Here is a 20,522-nt window from a genome sequence, read left to right on the forward strand (position 1 = left end):
GCCAAACCCCTCCTTTCTACACCAGCTCTGGAGCCACTTGCTTATCTCCTGTTGCCTTTTTGGTGTGGTACAGGTAGTACTTCATAAAATACTACTTTGGAGGTCCTTGCCCTAAACTTACATTCTAGATCCTTGAAATTGTTTTTAAGAACCTTCCACCTACCTCTAGCTTGGTCATTGGTGCCAATGTGTACCATGAACACTGGATCCTCACCAGCCACTCCCAGTAATCTGTCAACTCGATCCGCGATGTGTTAAACCCGAGCGCCAGGAAGACAACACACTGTTTGACAATCCCACTCTTTGTCGCAGATTGCCCTGTCTGCCCCCTTAATAATCGAGCCTCCCACTAAAAGGACCTGTCTAGCCTGCCCTGCGCTCCCCTTCCTCTTCTAACTGGAGCAGACATCCCCCTAGTGGTCAGAGGGCATGTCGTGCTGCAGAAAAGCTAACCCTGTAATGGCATTCCCCTCACCTGTCAACTTTGCAAAGCTGTTAGGGTGTGCCTGTTCAGCACTAGCCCTCCTGGCACATTTCCCTTTACCCCTCCTTCTTACAGTCACCCAGCTAGCTGCCTGATCATCCTGCTCTCCCAAACTACCATCCACATCTGCCATCTACCCCAGTGAGCGGCAAACTCTTTTACATGCTGCCAATGGATCTCAGTGTTACAAGCTGCTCATTTAGATCCAAGATCTGGGCTTCCACATCTCATACAGCAGTATGGCTCCTCAACCGGCTGTTCAAGAACCACATACAAGGCATAAGATGCACACAGGACGGCATTGTCAATCATGGAGCACATTCTAAATGGGGATTGTACAGATACAAATTAAATAATATATGCAAGTGAAAAAACCCAAACAGTATATAGATATAAGTGACTCACTTCTAAAGTCACCAATTTTATGTCATACACACTTAAAAACAAAACCACACTCACTCTTTTGCTTGCTTTAAATACACTCATTGTCTAAAAAAATAATCAAACACCTAGAAGTTGTCAGAATTGAATAAAACGTTCTGTGTGTGATTTTAACGCTAATATAAGTAAGCAATTACAATAACACAGCAAAAGTATCATTTATTTAGGAAAACCGAACACTTGAAAGGAGGCTCTCCTACCCTGTTGTACCGCCTCCAGCTTGGATACAAGATGTGATACAGGTAGGCATGGAGGCTCTAGTATTCTGTTGTACTGCCTCCAGCTTGGATACAAGATGTGATACAGGTAGGCATGGAGGCTCTAGTATCCTGTTGTACCGCCTCCAGCTTGGATACAAGATGTGATACGGGTGGCCATGGAGGCTATAGTATCCTCTTGGACCACCTGTAGCTTGGATGCAAGATGTAATATTTGGGCACGGAGGCATACAGGTTCTGTATGGTATCCTGCGACATATTGCTCCACATTTGCTATAACTGAGCCTCTAGATCGTGCAAGCTCGTAGGCTGTCAAAGTTGGCATCCCCAATGGTCCCATACATGTTCTATTGGTGATAAATCTGGTGACCGTAACTGTGGCAGGCCACGTCACTGTGGCAATATTCTGGAGGCATTTCTGTGACCCCGTGATGTGTGTGTGGCCAAGCATTATCCTGCTGCCTCTTGGAAGCCGCCATGAGAGGAACACGTGGCTGCAGGATGTCCTGAACATATCGCTGAGCTGTCATTGTCCCTCGTTCCCCTACTAGGCGTGAAAGACTGTTGTATGCGATGGCCCACCAGACCATCACACGAGCAGGGGGCAGTGTGCCGCTCCACAGCAAAGGCAGGATTGAGGCGCTCACCCCGAGGTCGCCAGACATGAACACAGCCATTGTCCATGAATCCAGTTTTAGTTTGCACATTGTGTCACTAAAGACAACCCAATCTATAGCAGTCCAGTTTTGTCATTCACAACACCACTGCGATGGTGACAAAAGTGGGTGGGTGCTAAAGGCAGTACACATAATGGGTGCTGCAAGACCATATGTTCTTTGGTCAAGCACCGGGAAGTGGATGGCAGACACAGGGGTGTAACAATGTTGCCAACTGTTTCTGAATGATGGACAACAAAGCAGTTGGAACTGCCCATGCTTGTCGGATGATCATATGGTCCTGTCTACTGTCAGACGATGTCCGTCTAGGACATCATGAGCTCGGTCATCTTGTGTGTGCCATGACGCATCCACTGATCCCAACACCCCCTAACAGTCTGGTCAGAATGGCTTAGGTGGGGGACAATTCGTTGATACGACCTTCCAGCTTCTTGCACTCTGATTGCACCCTTCCACCATTAACTGAGCAAAATCTTTTCAAATGCATCCTAACACAGAAACAAAGTATGTTAGGCTGAATGAAGACAATGTCCATCTAGTTCAGCCTGTTTCAACCCCCTTCTTGATCCAGAGGAAGGCAAAAATCCCCAAGAGGCAGAAGCCAATTAGTCCTTTCGAGGGAAAAACTCCTTCCTGACTCCATAATGGCAATCAGAATAATCCCAGGATCAACCTCTGATAGTTCCTACCTGACTTAAGACCCGGAACTACAAACCCGCTGGTCACCTAATGTCTATATCCTGTAATATCCTTCCACTCAAGAAAGATGACCAGTCCCCTCTTAAATTTCTCAATGGATTTTGCGATCACCACCTCCTAAGCCAGAGAGTTCCACAGTCCTAGAGGCCTCAAGTGATCATCAAGCTCTACACAAGCGAAAGAAGAGGTCACTATACACAAGGAGCCTCTGAGAGCCTTTTATAGGCCGAGGGGGAAACCACTTCTAGGTTACAAGACCGTTCATCTAATCACCACTACTGTCATTAGTCACATATCAGTCACTACAGGACGGGTTTTGCAGCAAATGACAACATCTTCTGGTGGCAGGTTTTTGTTTTTTTTACAGAGTGTAGTCGTCAGCAGCAGTAGCTCCTGTATTGAAGCCTCTGTTTTGAAAGAACACAAGTTCAGTACATGCAATTTATCACACCTTAATTAGGTAATCCTGCCCTTAATCATATCACCTTTGCAAGGCACTGGAGATTGAACACACAACCAGCTATAAACTTAAGTCAACGGGCATATGCGCGGCGTTTTACACATACACAGCCTATGCGCTCTGCCAGCAGAGACTGCGTATGGACTGAACATGCACTACGCATGTCTGAGGTTCTGATGACATGGACATGCACAGTGGGATTCTTATTATATTCCAAATTCCCCGCTCTGCTCAGAGTGGGGATGCTTATCGAAACGCTTTAAAAAAAATTTAAGTTTCAGCTCCCCTCACGGATTTAATCAATGAAGGGAGCGGAGAGTACTCATCCCTGTCCTGCGGCATTCTGGTCTTCCAGGACCTGATACCGGCATCTCCACATGTGTGCCAGACGTCATTGTGTCCAATGGGTAATGGCGATCATGTAAAGTAAAAAAAAAGTGTAAAAAAAGAAAAAACTGTTTAAAAAGTTTATGTTTCATCTCCCCCTTAGTGGACGCAAGCGCAGAAGCTGGGGAGGGCCCGGGAAATTTAAAATCTTCTAGCTCCTGGCTACTAAAGCCTGAGAGCCTGGAGCAGTGACCAAGGGCTGTGGTGAGCGGTCCTCGATCACGTGATCGCCGTTATCCAATAGATAATAGCGATCACTTAAAAGTTAAAAAACAGTTTAAGTTTAATGCTCCTTTCGGATTGGGCCCCGTAATACATACAGGCATAAGATTAGGGCAACAATAGGTATGGTTCTAAACACATTTTGGGTTAAAAGTCTTCATTCATATAGTGCTATACCGAAAGAACCGTTTTTAAAATGACACAACTGCTAACAAAATAAAAATCATTATTTTTTTCGTCTGTTTTGCTTCATTCAAAAACTGTGGGGTCAAAATCCTCCTGACCCCCTCAGCGAATACAATAAGGGGTGTAGTTTATAAAATGGGGTCATTTGTGGGGGTATCCATCATTCTGACACCTATGAGCCTTTGCAATCTTGGCTTGGTGCAGGAAAACAAAGTGTTCCTCAAAATGTTAATAAATAATGTTAAATTTGTATGTCTCCAAAATGGTTAAAAAAAATTTCAAATGTGTGTCCAGAATAAAGTAAAAAGATGGAAATTGATATCTTATCAAAATTTGTACTGTATGTTTCTACATATTTGAGATATTACAGTTGAAAATGTGAAAAAATGAAACTGTTTTTCAAAATGTTCCCAATTTTGGCACTTTTAATAAATATACACAAATTCTATCGGTCTAATTTACATTCCAAATGAAGTACAACATGTGCGAAAAAACAATGTCAGAATCACTGGGATATGCAAAACCTTTACGGAGTTATGATATGTCAAAGTCACACGTCAGCAATTTAATTCAAACCCCACTCACAGCTCAGACACTGGTGATTTGAATAGTAGCAGTAACTCCCCAAAGAATCTTCTGTTTGATGGAGGCTTAACTAAAACTCTGGCAATATGTTTTATTTGTGTCCTAATTTGTAAAGTACATGAGGTTAAACGGGGGTGGGAGCAAATCTCATATCCGGCGCTTCATTGCAGACTCAAATTGAGCATTTGATGGGAAAAAGTAAGTGCCCCCTATGTAATGTAAATGACACATCTGAACCGCACAAACATGAAATCTGCCGTGCCCATTCTTAACATCCTGATAGGAAAAGTAAAGAGGTCGCAACTTCAATATTCAACTCTAAGTATGAAAAACTGTGAAATTCCACGATACAGGACGTAGATCTTTTCTCAGAAAACATACACCCTAGGGCAGGGATGGCGAACCTTTTAGAACCGAGTGCCCAAACTGCAACCCAAAACCACTTATTTATCGCAAAGTGCCAACACATCAGGGGGCGGGGCTTATCACGACATATGACTTTTACCTCCGTCATTCTTAAATAGGCAGGGCTGTTTCAAAATAGACTGGGTGCAGATTTTGACTGCTTTTGGATGTGGAAATGATGTGAAATTTGCCATGGAAATTTCAGCTGAGGACATTCTGCAGCATTTCCACCTTGTGTAAACATATCCCAGCAGTAATAGTGAACCCCCCAGAGCGGCCCCAGCAGTAATAGTGACCCCCCCCCCCCGCAGAGCGGCCCCAGCAGTAATAGTAATCCCCCCCCCAAGCAGCTCAGCAGTAATGGTGACCCCCCAGAGAGGCCCCAGCTGTAATAGGGACATCCCACAGTGGCCCCAGTAGTAATAGTGACATCCCACAGTGGTCCCCAGTAGTAATAGTGACATCCCACAGTGGCCCCAGTAAAATCTACCTCCGCTCTGTGTGTATATACTGAGGAGAATCTACCTCCCCTCTCTGTGTATATACTGAGGAGAATCTACCTCACCTCTATGTGTATATACTGAGGAGAATCTACCTCACCTCTATGTGTATATACTGAGGAGAATCTACCTCACCTCTATGTGTATTAATGAGGAGACTTTACCTCTATGTGTATATACTGAGGAGAATCTACCTCACCTCTATGTGTATATACTGAGGAGAATCTACCTCCCATCTATGTGTATATACTGGGGAGAATCTACCTCACCTCTATGGATATATACTGAGGAGAATCTACCTCACCTCTGTGTGTATATACTGGGGAGAATCTACCTCACCTCTATGTATATATACTGAGGAGAATCTACCTCACCTCTGTGTGTATATACTGAGGAGAATCTACCTCACCTATATGTGTATATACTGAGGGGAATCTACCTCACTTCTATGTGTATATACTGAGGAGAATCTACCTCACCTGTGTGTGTATATACTGAGGAGAATCTACCTCACCTCTATGTGTATATACTGAGAAGAATCTACCTCACCTCTGTGTGTATATACTGAGGAGAATCAACCTCACCTCTATACGTAACTACTGAGGAGAATCTACCTAACCTCTATGTGTATATACTGAGGACAATCTAACTAACCTCTATGTGTATACACTAAAGGGCTGTAAAGTACATAAGGAAGCGGCCATGGACTCCAGGGATGGAGCATGCCTTTAAGGCTAAGAAGGGGTTGCAACCTCCAGTTTGGGGGTAAATTTGAGTAAAAAGGGGCGTTACTTTTAAGGGTATAAAGTGAGGAGAGAGGGAGGGGCGCCACAGTCTGCACAGGGACATCAGTACATGCAGCCTGAGGAGAATTTAACACTCCTCTAAGTGTATACATATTTTATTCCTCAGTTCCTCTGAAGTAACTACGACTTCATAAAATTTTCTGTGCGAACAACAGGTAAACACCTGTATCAAATTAACTTGGGCGAAGCCAGGTATATCAGCTAATATATATGTATACTAGCTGATATATCCGGCTTCACCCGAGTAAATTTGATACAGCTGTTTACGTGTTGTTCATACTGAAAATGTTATGAAGTCAAGGTTACTTTAGAAGAACCAAGAATAAAATATGTATACACATAGAGGTGCGTTAGATTCTCCTCAGGCTGCATGTACTGATGTCCCTCTGCAGAATGTGCCACCCCTCCCACTCTCCTCACTTAGGACCTAAAGAATGCTTGTGCAAAATTCCATGTTTGTAGGACACCAGGAAGTTACATTATATAGGGGTGCCAATACTTTTGCAATTAGCATTGAATAATCGAGGATCTAAAGAACCCTCCTATCAAATTTTACGTTTGTACAACACTGGTAAGTTAAGAGAATTAGTGGCGAGTCAGTCAGTGAGGGCTTTCACCTATATATAATGTACTGTGTTACCTCTGAGTGAAAATATGTGTGAACAATGTATGTGGGCAGGATGCTTCCGTATATATATATATACAAACACATGTGTGTATATAGTGAAAGTAGGCAGGATGCTTCCGTATATATATACAAACACGTGTGTGTATATAGTGAAAGTAGGCAGGATGCTTCTGTGTAGTATATGTACTGCGTTACTTCTCTGTGTGCGTATATATATATATATATATATATATATATATATATATATATATGTACATCGTTACTTCTGTGTATATATCTCAAACTGCTGTGTGTATATATGTACTACATTACTTCTGTTTGTATATGTATAGAGCTGTGTGCGTATGCCGCGTGTGGCAGAGCTGTGTGCGTTTGTCACGCGCGTGTGGCAGAGCTGTGTGCGTGGCGCGCGCATGTCACAGAGCCGCGTGCATGTCGCGTGCGTCTGGCAGAGCGGTGTGTGTGTGACGTGCGTGTAGTTGAGCGGTGTGTGATGTAGGTATAGCAGAGCTCTGTGTGTGTGTGTGTGTGTATGACGTACGTGTACTAGAGCTGTGTGTGTGATGTGCATATAGCAGAGCTGTGTGTGACGTGAGTGTGGCAGAGCTGTGTGTGTGTGTGACGTGCGTGTAGTTGAGCGGTGTGTGATGTAGGTATAGCAGAGCTCTGTGTGTGTGTGTGTGTGTATGACGTACGTGTACTAGAGCTGTGTGTGTGATGTGCATATAGCAGAGCTGTGTGTGACGTGAGTGTGGTAGAGCTGTGTGTGTGTGTGACGTGCGTGTAGTTGAGCGGTGTGTGATGTAGGTATAGCAGAGCTCTGTGTGTTTGTATGACGTACGTGTACTAGAGCTGTGTGTGTGATGTAGGTATAGCAGAGCTCTGTGTGTGTGTGTGACGTACGTGTACTAGAGCTGTGTGTGTGATGTGCATATAGCAGAGCTGTGTGTGTGTGACGTACGTGTACTAGAGCTGTGTGTGTGATGTGCATATAGCAGAGCTGTGTGTGTATGACGTACGTGTACTAGAGCTGTGTGTGTGATGTGCATATAGCAGAGCTCTGTGTGTGTGTGTGACGTACGTGTACTAGAGCTGTGTGTGTGATGTGCATATAGCAGAGCTGTGTGTGTATGACGTACGTGTACTAGAGCTGTGTGTGTGATGTGCATATAGCAGAGCTGTGTGGCACATCGCGCCACCAGAAACACTTGTACTGTAATTTCCTCCCAATTACCAGTATATATGTGGGTGCACTGCGTTACTTCTGTGTGTATAGTGAGTGTGGGCAGGGTGCTTTATGTACAGTATATATGCGTGCACCGTGTGCTACAAGACCCTGGACTGCATATACTGCACACTCCCTGCAGCCAGCCGCTGTGACTATCGTAATCCCCGCCCGGTACACTGCAGGTACGCGGCGGCGCTGGGCGGCCCTTTGCAGCAGTACTTGTAGACAAGAGCGGCTCCGCCTCTTCCCGGCTGTGCTTGATTAATAATGACAGAGGTAACAGCCGGAAGACTTACCGGCCAACCAACCGATGTTAGAGCGCGGCTGCTGCTAGCAGGAGGACCTTTCATGACGTCACGATCATGTGATCAGTTGAATTCACAAAATAAAGGAAAAGGCAATAGCTAAATCCTATACGCCAGGATCTTGTGACGTCAGAAGGTCAGGTGGCTCTAGCAGCATTTCCGGAGCATTAGAATGTACGGGCTCCTTTCAGGTTCTCGCAGCAGCCCATACAATCTAGCCAGTTGAGTACTTTCTTTTCATTTTCTTGTTTCGCTCTTTCTCCTTGCTTTTGAAGTTTACCTTCAGTTCTCAGCCATGTTCTCGTAAGGCTGCTTGTTATGTGCCTCTTTTTTGTCTGTGTTTTCTATGTTCCTTTGTAGTTGGGCCATATTCCAGGCCTGCCCTAATGGATGTGCATTTTCTATTGCTCTGTCTATGGCAGCGGGTTTCCCTCTTTATATGCACTTGTTTTTTTTTTATATTGTATAATTGCCTCTAAGATTGCAATTGTTGGAAAAAAATGTGGGACACTCAATAAAACTTGTACGTTTAAAAAAAAGTGTTATTGCGCCATTATTGATCCATAGACCTTGTTACTTACATTTGAATTACTATAAGGCCTCATGTCCACGGGGAAAATCAGGCCCGCTACAGATTCTCCATGTAGAATCTGCAGCGGGTCCCTCCTGCCCCGCGGACATGAGCGCTGAAAATAGGAATTTAAAAGCATTTACCCATCCGGAGCGGTTCGGAAAAGTCTTCTCTTCCTCACGGCCGGATCTTCTTTTTCGGCCAGCGGATGAACTCGTCACGGCTGCGGCACGTCGCCGACGTGCCGCGCGCATGCGCCGGGCACATCCGCCAAGCCGAAGCAAGAAAGATCCGGCCGTGAGGAAGAGAAGACTTTCCCCGCCCGCTCCGGATGGGTAAATTCTTTTAAATTCCTATTTTAGGTCTCCCGCGGATCCGGACGGCTTCCATAGGCTTCAATAGAAGCCCGCGGGAGCCGTCCCCGCGGGAGACCCGCATGAAAATGGAGCATGGTCCAGATTTTTTTCATGCTCCTTTTTTTAAAATCACTTTTATTGACCATCCGCGGGTATTTATCTACCCCGCGGGTGGTCAATGCATCCCTATGGGGTGCGGATCCGCGGGCAGGAGAAGAGTTAAAATCCGCTGCGGATTTTAATTCTTCTTTAGCCCGTGGACATGAGGCCTAAGGCTGCCTGCACATGACCGGATGTTTGTTGCAGCAGGGGCAGGCATCCGCATGGAGGATCAGCAGCAAATACCTTACAAAGCATGCCATGTACTTTCACTTTTTGCTTCACATTCGCAGAAACAAGTTGCGATTTCGACATGCGGAATCCAAATAGTTTGTGTGCAGGTGGCCTATGGCAATTACTGTTTGCTCTTACTATGGATTTCGCCATGGATGTGACGGGGATTCTGCATCAAATTTATGGAAAATGTGTTTTGTGTATATGCACCGTGGCCTATACACCACAGCGGTATTAGTGTATCTTGACGCCACCAGGAAGTCCTGGTGTAGTCCAGATTGACCGTGGGGTGACGCCCCCTGTCAATGATTGGCTGCAGATCTGTTTGTCCTATAAGGTCACTAAGCATTCAGCCGGGACGTAGCAGAGAGGAGGAGGAGGAGGAGGAGGAGGAGGCGGCGGCCAGCTGGCTCTCCCGGAGGTGGAGCATCACATGCGTGGCCAGCGGCAACTTTGGCATTGGTGAGCGGGCGGCAGGGAACACGGAGGCCATGGCAGCAGGCGTTATGCAGCAGTGAGGGGGGCGGCCGGCCCATGGCAGAGCAGCAGATGCGTGCCCAGCGGCAACTCTTGCAGCAGCGAGGGGGTGGATCGGCCGTCAGAGAACAGAGAGCCTGCAGTGGCTGCTGGGACGCAGCACTCAGCCGGTGGCCATCCCACCGGCAGCCCACATGCGCGGCGAAATGCCAGTGAGTCGGGGGAGCGCCCGTCAGGGACCAGAGGGGCTGCCGCAACCCAGCACTGAGGCGGCAGCCATCAGGGATCCGGGGACGGCCACTCTGCTTACACTGATCGCTGCAGTGTCTGCATTGATGACTGGCTGCTCTGCTGTGGGTTACTTGTCTTCTTACGCGTACAACATTACATCTTAAAGGGGTTGTCCCGAGGCAGCAAGTGGGTCTATACACTTCTGTATGGCCATAATAATGCACTTTGTAATGTACATTGTGCATTAATTATGAGCCATACAGAAGTTATAAAAAGTTTTATACTTACCTGCTCCGTTGCTGGCGTCCTCGTCTCCATGGTGCCGACTAATTTTCGCCCTCCGATGGCCAAATTAGCCGCGCTTGCGCAGTCCGGGTCTTCTTCTTTTCTGAATGGGGCTCCGTGTAGCTCCGTGTAGCTCCGCCCCGTCACGTGCCGATTCCAGCCAATCAGGAGGCTGGAATCGGCAATGGACCGCACAGAAGCCCTGCGGTCCATGAAGACAGAGGATCCCGGCGGCCATCTTCAGCAGGTGAGTATGAAGACGCCGGACCGCCGGGATTCAGGTAAGCGCTGTGCGGGTGGTTTTTTTAACCCCTGCATCGGGGTTGTCTCGCGCCGAGCGGGGGGGGGGTTTAAAAAAAAAAAAAAAACCCGTTTCGGCGCGGGACAACCCCTTTAATGCTGCCAGCTTATGCCAGTGACACTGAAGTAACCGTCAGCCTAAGGCAGCAGGGCAGCCAGTCATCAATGCACACTGTGCTGCTAGGACCTTGTTGCCTTGACCCTATCGGGAGCTAGGGGTGTGAGAGGGGTGTTCTTCCTGTCAAACCCCTAGCTTCCGGTGGCGTCAAGATACACCACAGCTTTGAAAATTGCATCACAGAAAAAGGGGTGATGCATCTTGGCGCAGAACCCGTCTGCATACGGATTAACCCCACTGAATGAGACTAATTTGAGTATGCATCTGCAGCAGCAGATTTGAAGTCAATGGGGCTTATTGACTAATACTGTCTAAAAGGTTAGACCGTGCAAACAGTTTTATCAATGAATGATAAATTGGTCAAATATTAAGACTGTCTAGTCTAAGCTTAGGCCACCTATAAGTTGGCTTAGTTTCCACCAAAAATTGTGCCAAAAGTTTGGTGCAATTTAGGCCACGTCCCTTTTTCGGACAAGTTGGAGAGACTGCCGAAAGTATCTAAAACCACATACATCTACACATCAACGTGCCTGTTGGAGTTTTCTATTTTCTTCACTGCGGATGTGTGCGGAAGCACCACCTGGCGCACCTGTACGGTGGAGGGTTTGTTTTTTTAAACCACCTGCTTTCCCGTGGAATCCGCAGCCACAATCAATCTGTTCCATTAATGGCTGCCTTGGGCCTGATGAGCAGACGCCAATTACGTGATATCTGGTTCTATCTTTGTCAACCGCAGTCTGAAGTCGCCCTTTACACATATCTCAAGCTTGTTTCTCCCTTTTGCACTGCTTTTGTTGCTTTATCATATAATGATGTATGACTTTTATAACTCCATGACTCCGCTGCAGATCAATCACACTGGATAGCCTAAACAACAACCTAACCCGGTGTATCCCATAATGCCACCGATTGGCTGGAACTTTCAGTTGTGTGGGTCTCTGGGAGTTGTAGTTTATATCAGTGTTCTAAATAGACACTTTGCGTCCACTAAGACTACAACTCCCAGAGACCCACACAAGTGAAAGTTTGAAGCGGTTCAAGCCAATCAGTGGCATTATGGAATACAGCGGGTTAGGTTGTGCTGTAGGTTATCCAGTGTTATGAAGTGTGATTGATCTGTAGTAGAGTCATGGCGTTATAAACGTCATACATTATATGATAGAGGCGCACAGGCTGCACACAACTCCCATTACATGGAAGAGATTCATGTGGAAATAATTGCCTCGGTTTCCGTCAGTTTTGAATTTCACTGATTGTTTTTGGACGGATTATTGACGAAAACCGAGGTATCACTACTCATTTTTAGAAAAATGTAGTTACTAGATGAAAAAACCCCAAAAAACTCCACAAAGCAAAGCCAGAACGCCCCCTTTATGTTCCAATGCCCCCCAGCCCCTTTTTGTTCCACCGACCCCTTGAGAAGTAACACCCCCCCCCCCGGGGGGCAATAACGCCCACGTTGAGAACTATTGCTTTAGAGCAGGGGTCCCCAACTCCAGTCCTCAGGAACCACCAACAGGTCATGTTTTCAGGATTTCCCATAGTAAGAACACCTGTGGCAATGTCTGAGGACCGACAATAATTACATCACCTGTCCAACACTGAGGAAATCCTGAAAACATGACCTGTTGGGGGTCCCTGAGGACTGGAGTTGGGGACCCCTGCTTTAGAGGATCTCTGTTTCCATCAGTTGCCCAGTGTCATTACACTTATTCACAGAAGAGACTTCTTTCCTCAAGACTGCCAGTTTTCATAAATCCTTCACCTGTAACGCCCAGGTCACCTTCTAAGCATACTTTGGCAGACTTGACTATTGTATCTCATTTTTAATATTCTCCAAATGGGTCTTCATTCTTGCTACTGGTTGTTGGAACACGTTCTTGAGGTTTTCTCATACCAGAGCTCTGTTTTCAGCATCCATCTTGGTGCTAATCCAATCTTGTATTTCATGTTTAGCATTCTTAAACAAGATCTTCTTTTCTTTTACTTTCTGTCTAAACCGGATCCTAAACCTCAATAGTCTCTGAAACCTTCTTTTCAGAAACACAACTCTGCGATTTCCAGTGTTTCATCTTTATGCCTAACTTCTTGTCGAACCTTTGAAACACTGCCTTTTCTTATGACACCACTTTCAGGGTGTGTGTCAAGGTTAGCAGTCCGGTCTAGAAATGAGTGAGCATACTTGTTAAGGGACAATACTGAAGTGAGTATCATCCTTTTCGAGTACCTGCCTGCTCATCAGAAAAGATTCGGGTGCCTGCGGGGGTGAGCGGTGGGTTGCGGGAGTGAGCAGGGGGGTGGGGGAGAGAGAGATCTCCCCCCCCCCCCCCCCCCCCCGTTCCCTGCCAGCACCCGAATCTTTTCTGACGAGAAGGCAGGTACTCGAAAAGGACGATACTCGCTCGAGTATTGTCCCTTAACAAGCATGCTCGCTCATCTCTACTTCAGTCTCTTTCTAATGAGCATACCCACATTCAATGGCATATCTTGCAGACCTGATTTTCTCTTCAGTAAGCCCCTGCTCACACATCTTCTATTTCCACACTAATATCTTCTAATTCCTGCTGAATACTTATGATAAACTTGAGAAGTTTAACAGAAGCAACTGATTTTTCTCCAAGCTATTGATTTGTAGCTTCTAACTCTCTTTGAACTTCTGTCTTCTGCTCTTCAACAAAATCCAAGCGTGCAGTATTTATTCTCCATTTCTGACACCTGAGCCTGAATTTTTTAAATCTGCTTTGACAGGTTTCTCTTAGTTTCAGCATCTTCCTTTAACTGCTTGAGAAACATATTTCTCTCATCTTTCATTCTCTTCAGGTGTGACTAAGGCCAAGCCTCTGGCATGTCTCTTCTTGCACCAGCCTCTTCACTCTGAGCTTTCAATTCCACCTGCAGTCTGTTCCCCTTCTCAGACGGCTCTGCCTGTACATTGTCGCCTTCAGTGATTTTTACTTGTAGCTCTTGAAGCTGCATCTCTACTGCATTTCTTTTACATTTAGACTCATGCTGGTTTTCTAACACCTTCACCCCATGGGTCAGCTCAGTACACTCACTTTCCAGAGTTCGTTTAACTCCTTCCAAGGTTACTTTTAGCTTTTCAGTTTGCTCTAACAATTTGGACAGTTCCCGTGGATTTGAACTTCATATTCTTCAGCTACCTCATCCAAGCTCATCAGTAGCTGGTACACTAGTCACTTATGGAGTTCTTCCTGGTTTTCCTTGAAGTCCAGTATAGCTTTCAAGAGCTTTGTTTGCTTCTCCGCCTGACTGCAAGCAGCTTTCTCCATTTCCAGTCTTTCTTTGAACTCTGTTATCTGAAACTCCAGTTCACTATTTTTCTTTGCTAACTGTATTTTCTTACAGTCCTATTCATATTGCGCCATTAAGCATCTTCTGCGATCATCTTTATCTCTGGCTATTTCAGAGGTCCCGTATCTCTTCATGGGCTTTTGAAAGATATCCCTCATATTTCTTTTTCTCACTTCTCAATTCTTTTAAGCCTTGTTCACACGCAACAGTTTTCTGTTCCAGCAACAACCTGTGATCAATTTCAGTTTTAGCTAATATTATGATTCTCCTTAGCCCTGACTGACAGTGCAGCCAGTTGCCTAATTAGGAGCAGCTTTGTCTCCTGCTCCTGGGTTTTGCTCTGAATCAGCTGTTTTCAGCTCCTCCATGCTTGTGTGGTCTACTAGCACCTTTCCACTTTCTTTTTCTTTCAGGACCATAGGATCCACATGGACTACTTCTTCTTTCTTACTAGAAGTAGTCTTCCTTTTCTTTTTCTTCTTTTTTTGCACTTTCAGTGCTACTTATAATTGCCGTAGACATCTAGTCAGTACTAGCAACTATTTCAGTTTTACAGGAAACTCCAGTGGTAACTCCTCTCTCTAGGATTCCCACATTTATAGTACTATATGGATCCTTCTCACCATAGACCTATTTGAATTTACTCCCACATTCGCTGCACTCCCTGTAGCAACCTGTTCATACCCTGCCTTCATTTGGGGAACATTTCTATAAGTTCTAGGCATATTACACAGAGAATACATACCCCCCCCCCCCCCCCCTACACGATACTGATGGGTAAAAACACTTTTTCTGCACCCTATTATCAGTAACACAGTTTTTGGGCATAATTCCACCAAATGCACACTGTGCGGCTTTCACTGTGTCATTCTGCGCTGGAAACCTTATATCATCTTTTTGTCAGTCCTTTCCAGTCCATATTGCATAGAACCACAGCAGGGCTCTTTTAGGTAGTCTCCCCTGACTACCACTATGTGGACTGCACTGTCCAATAAACAAATATTTTTACAAAGTCCACCAACTTGCTTTCAGACGTACTCCGCCTGGACCTCTATTTTTAGCCTCCTGGCCCTTCAAACCACTGCCTGCAGCTTTTGTCATTCTTGACAACCACAGTTTTCAGCCTCCTGGTCCTTTAAACTCAGCTTTGTGTGCCACTCAGCGTTGTTCAATAGGCCCAGTGTTCAACATTTTTTTAAAATGATCTGGAGGAGGAAATTGATGGGAAACTCTAGAAAGCTAGGAGGGATAGCTAACACTAGAAGACAGAGAGAGAGTATTAAAAAAGATCTTAAAAGCTTGCACAGTTGGCGACTAACAGAATGATATTTAACAAGTCCTACATCTGGGCAAGAAAAATATAAAAAGCACATACATAATGGGAGGAATTGGGTTAAGCAGCAGCTCATTTGAAAAAGACTTGGGTATACTAATAGATCGTAGACTGAACATGAGTCAACAATGTGATGCAGCAGCAATAAAGGCAAACACAGTTCTGAGATGTATTAAGAGAAGCATAGAGTCTAGATCACGTGAGGTAATTATCCCCCTCTGCTCTTCCTTAGTCAGACCTCATCTAGAATACAGTGTCCAGTTCTGGGCATCCCACTTTAAAAAAGACATAGACAACCTGGAGCAAGTTCAGAGAAGAGTTACCAAGATGGTGAGCGGTCTGCAAATCATGTCCTATGAGGAACGGTTAAAGGATCTGGGAATGTTTAGCTTGCAAAAAAGAAAGCTGAGAGGAGACTTAATAGCTGTCTACAAATATCTGAAGGGCTGTCACAGTGCAGAGGGATCAGCCCTAGTCTCATTTGCACAAGGAAAGACTAGAAGCAATGGGATGAAACGGAAAGGGAGGAGACACAAATTAGATATTAGAAATAAACTTTCTCACACTGAGGGTGATCAATGAGTGGAACAGGTTACCACGGGAGGTGGTGAGTTCTCCTTCAATGGAAGTGTTCAAAGGCTGGACAGATGTCTGTCTGGCATGATTTAGTGAATCCTGCATTCAGCAGGGGGTTGGATCAGATGACCCTGGAGGTCCCCTCCAACTCTACCATTCTATGATTCACATACGTGTATTGTATATAGTGTATACTATGGGGATGGATATAGATGTCATACAAGTGTATCGTATACTACGGGAATGGATATAGATGTGTCATATCAGTGTATTGTAAATGGTATATATAGTGTACACTGTGGGGATGGATATAGATTAGAGATGAGCGAACGTACTCGTCCGAGCTTGATACTCGTTCGAGTATTAGCGTGTTCGAGATGCTCGTTACTCGAGACGAGTACCATGCGATGTTCGAGTTACTTTCACTTTCATCTCTGAGATGTTAGCGCGCTTTTCTGGCCAATAAAAAGACAGGGAAGGCATTACAACTTCCCCCTGCGACGTTCAAGCCCTATACCACCCCCCTGCAGTGAGTGGCTGGCGAGATCAGGTGTCACCCAAATATATAAATCGGCCCCTCCCGCGGCTCGCCACAGATGCATTCTGACAGAGATCAGGGAAAGTGCTGCTGATGCCGGAGCTGCTATAGGGAGAGCGTTAGGAGTTATTTTAGGCTTCAAGAACCCCAACGGTCCTTCTTAGGGCCACATCTGACCGTGTGCAGTACTGTTGAGGCTGCTTTTAGCAGAGTTGCACAATTTTTTTTTTTTGTATATCGGGCGTGCAGAGCATTGCGTCCGCAGTCTGCAGTCATTGTACAGAGTATAGGGCCAGTACTGGTGAGGCAGGGAAAGAGATTCAGGCTATATAGGCAGTGGGCTTTTTCCAAAAAATTGGGGGAAAATACTATATTTGGGCTGCCTGTGACCGTCTTCAGTTTACTGCATGTCTGCTGGGGGTAGTAGTCCTAATTAATACGCAGCTAAGCGTTACAGCAGGCTTGCGCAAAATTGTTTCCTTGATCTGCTGTCTCTGTTACATCAGCGCCGTCATCCCGCCAGAGGGAAACAGTATACATATTATACGCTGCCTACAGTATCTATCTGCTGGGGGTAGTAGTCCTAATTAATACGCAGCTAAGCGTTACAGCAGGCTTGCGCAAAATTGTTTCCTGGATCTGCTGTCTCTGTTACATGATCGCCGTCATCCCGCCAGAGGGAAAGAGTATACATAATATTGTACGCTGCCTACAGTATCTATCTGCTGGGGGTAGTAGTCCTAATTAATACGCAGCTAAGCGTTACAGCAGGCTTGCGCAAAATTGCTTCCTGGATCTGCTGTCTCTGTTACATGATCGCCGTCATCCCGCCAGAGGGAAAGAGTACACATAATATTATACGCTGCCTACAGTATCTGTCTGCTGTATCAGCTCAGCATTTTAAAAAAATAGAAGCAAAATACTTAAGGCCTACCACTGGCCTTTGGCCACTTGACTGCTTCTGCGCTGTGAATTCCACTAGCTCAGTCATACGCACCTACGTCTCACTGTAGGCATGCGCAAAATTGTTTCCTGGCTCTGCTGTGCGTTCCGTAAGTCAGCCTCCAACCACAGGCCAATAAGCGGCACATTTAATTACAGCGTTCTGTTTCTGCACTACTTGTAATACAGCATGCTGAGGGGTAGGGGTAGGCCTAGAGGACGTGGACGCGGGCGAGGACGCGGAGGCCCAAGTCAGGGTGTGGGCACAGGCCAAGCTCCTGATCCAGGTGTATCGCAGCCGACTGCTGCGCGATTAGGAGAGAGGCACGTTTCTGGCGTCCCCACATTCATCTCACAATTAATGGGTCCACGCGGTAGACCTTTATTAGAAAATGAGCAGTGTGAGCAGGTCCTGTCGTGGATGGCAGAAAGTGCATCCAGCAATCTATCGACCACCCAGAATTCTGCGCCGTCCACTGCTGCAACTCTGAATCCTCTGGCTGCTGCTCCTCCTTCCTCCCAGCCTCCTCACTCCATTACAATGACACATTCTGAGGAGCAGGCAGACTCCCAGGAACTGTTCTCGGGCCCCTGCCAAGATTGGGCAGCAATGGTTCCTCTCCCACCAGAGGAGTTTGTCGTGACCGATGCCCAACCTTTGGAAAGTTCCCGGGGGCCGGGGGATGAGGCTGGGGACTTCCAGCAACTGTCTCAAGAGCTTTCAGTGGGTGAGGAGGACGATGACGATGAGACACAGTTGTCTATCACTCAGGTAGTAGTAATTGGAGTAAGTCCGAGGGAGGAGCGCACAGAGGATTCAGAGGAAGAGCAGCAGGACGATGAGGTGACTGACCCCACCTGGTTTGCTACGCCTACTGAGGACAGGTCTTCAGAGGGGGAGGCAAGTGCAGCAGCAGGGCAGGTTGGAAGAGGCAGTGCGGTGGCCAGGGGTAGAGGCAGGGCCAGACCGAATAATCCACCAACTGTTTCCCAAAGCGCCCCCTCGCGCCATGCCACCCTGCAGAGGCCGAGGTGCTCAAAGGTCTGGCAGTTTTTCACTGAGAGTGCAGACGACCGACGAACAGTGGTGTGCAACCTTTGTCGCGTCAAGATCAGCCGGGGAGCCACCACCACCAGCCTCACCAGCATGCGCAGACATTTGATGGCCAAGCACCCCACAAGGTGGGACGAAGGCCGTTCACCGCCTCCGGTTTGCACCGCTGCCTCTCCCCCTGTGCCCCAACCTGCCACTGAGATCCAACCCCCCTCTCAGGACACAGGCACTACCGTCTCCTGGCCTGCACCCACACCCTCACCTCCGCTGTGCTCGGCCCCATCCACCAATGTCTCTCAGCGCACCGTCCAGCCGTCGCTAGCGCAAGTGTTGGAGCGCAAGCGCAAGCACGCCGCCACGCACCCGCACGCTCAAGCGTTAAACGTGCACATAGCCAAATTTATCAGCCTGGAGATGCTGCCGTATAGGGTTGTGGAAACGGAGTCTTTCAAAGGTATGATGGCGGCGGCGGCCCCGCGCTACTCAGCTCCCAGTCGCCACTACTTTTCCCCATGTGCCGTCCCAGCCCTGCGCGACCACGTCTCCCGCAACATTGTACGCGCCCTCACCAACGCGGTTACTGGCAAGGTCCACTTAACAACGGGCACGTGGACAAGCACAGGCGGGCAGGGCCACTATATCTCCCTGACGGCACATTGGGTGAATTTAGTGGAGGCTGGGACAGAGTCAGAGCCTGGGACCGCTCACGTCCTACCCACCCCCAGAATTGCAGGCCCCAGCTCGGTGGTGGTATCTGCCGTGATGTATGCTTCCTCCACTCAACCACCCTCCTCCTCCTCCTCCTCCTCCTACGCAACCTCTGTCTCGCAATCAAGATGTGTCAGCAGCAGCACGTCGCCAGCAGTCGGTGTCGCGCGTCGTGGCAGCACAGCGGTGGGCAAGCGTCAGCAGGCCGTGCTGAAACTACTCAGCTTAGGAGAGAAGAGGCACACGGCCCACGAACTGCTGCAGGGTCTGACAGAGCAGACCGACCGCTGGCTTGCGCCACTGAGCCTCCAACCGTGCATGGTCGTGTGTGACAACTTCCGTAACCTGGTGGCGGCTCGGCAGCCTCACGCACGTGCCATGCCTGGCCCACGTCTTTAATTTGGTGGTTCAGCGCTTTCTGAAAAGCTACCCACGCTTGTCAGACCTGCTCGGAAAGGTGCGCCGGCTCTGCGCACATTTCCGCAAGTCCCACACAGACGCTGCCACCCTGCGCACCCTGCAACATCGGTTTCATCTGCCAGTGCACCGACTGCTGTGCGACGTGCCCACGCGGTGGAACTCTACGCTCCACATGTTGGCCAGGCTCTATGAGCAGCGTAGAGCTATAGTGGAATACCAACTCCAACATGGGCAGCGCAGTGGGAGTCAGCCTCCTCAATTCTTTACAGAAGAGTGGGCCTGGTTGGCAGACATCTGCCAGGTCCTTGGAAACTTTGAGGAGTCTACCCAGATGGTGAGCGGCGATGCTGCAATCATTAGCGCCACCATTCCTCTGCTATGCCTCTTGAGAAGTTCCCTGCAAAGCATAAAGGCAGACGCTTTGTGCTCGGAAACAGAGGCGGGGGAAGACAGTATGTCGCTGGATAGTCAGAGCACCCTCCTGTCTATATCTCAGCGCGTTGAGGAGGAGGAGGAGGAGGAGCATGAGGAAGATGAGGAGGAGGGGGAAGAGACAGCTTGGCCCACTGCTGAGGGTACCCATGCTGCTTGCCTGTCATCCTTTCAGCGTGTATGGCCTGAGGAGGAGGAGGAGGAGGATCCTGAAAGTGATCTTTCTAGTGAGGACAGCCATGTGTTGCGTACAGGTACCCTGGCACACAAGGCTGACTTCATGTTAGGATGCCTTTCTCGTGACC

The 20,522-nt window shown here is 47.4% G+C and overlaps 1 protein-coding gene across 3 annotated transcripts in view; it reads right to left on the reverse strand.

Moving 5' to 3' along the window:
• The window catches only part of LOC136588090 (zinc finger protein 684-like), an 82,241-nt gene extending 73,954 nt beyond the window's left edge, over positions 1–8,287 (reverse strand). For all 3 annotated transcript variants that reach the window (XM_066587038.1, XM_066587036.1, XM_066587035.1), the window contains exon 1: positions 8,223–8,287. The gene's annotated coding sequence lies outside the window, so the exon portion shown is untranslated. The remainder of the gene's footprint in view (positions 1–8,222) is intronic.
• Between the last annotated feature and the right edge of the window lie 12,235 nt (positions 8,288–20,522).

The sequence above is a fragment of the Eleutherodactylus coqui genome, chromosome 13, assembly GCF_035609145.1.
Source record: "Eleutherodactylus coqui strain aEleCoq1 chromosome 13, aEleCoq1.hap1, whole genome shotgun sequence".
Lineage (NCBI taxonomy): Eukaryota > Metazoa > Chordata > Amphibia > Anura > Eleutherodactylidae > Eleutherodactylus > Eleutherodactylus coqui.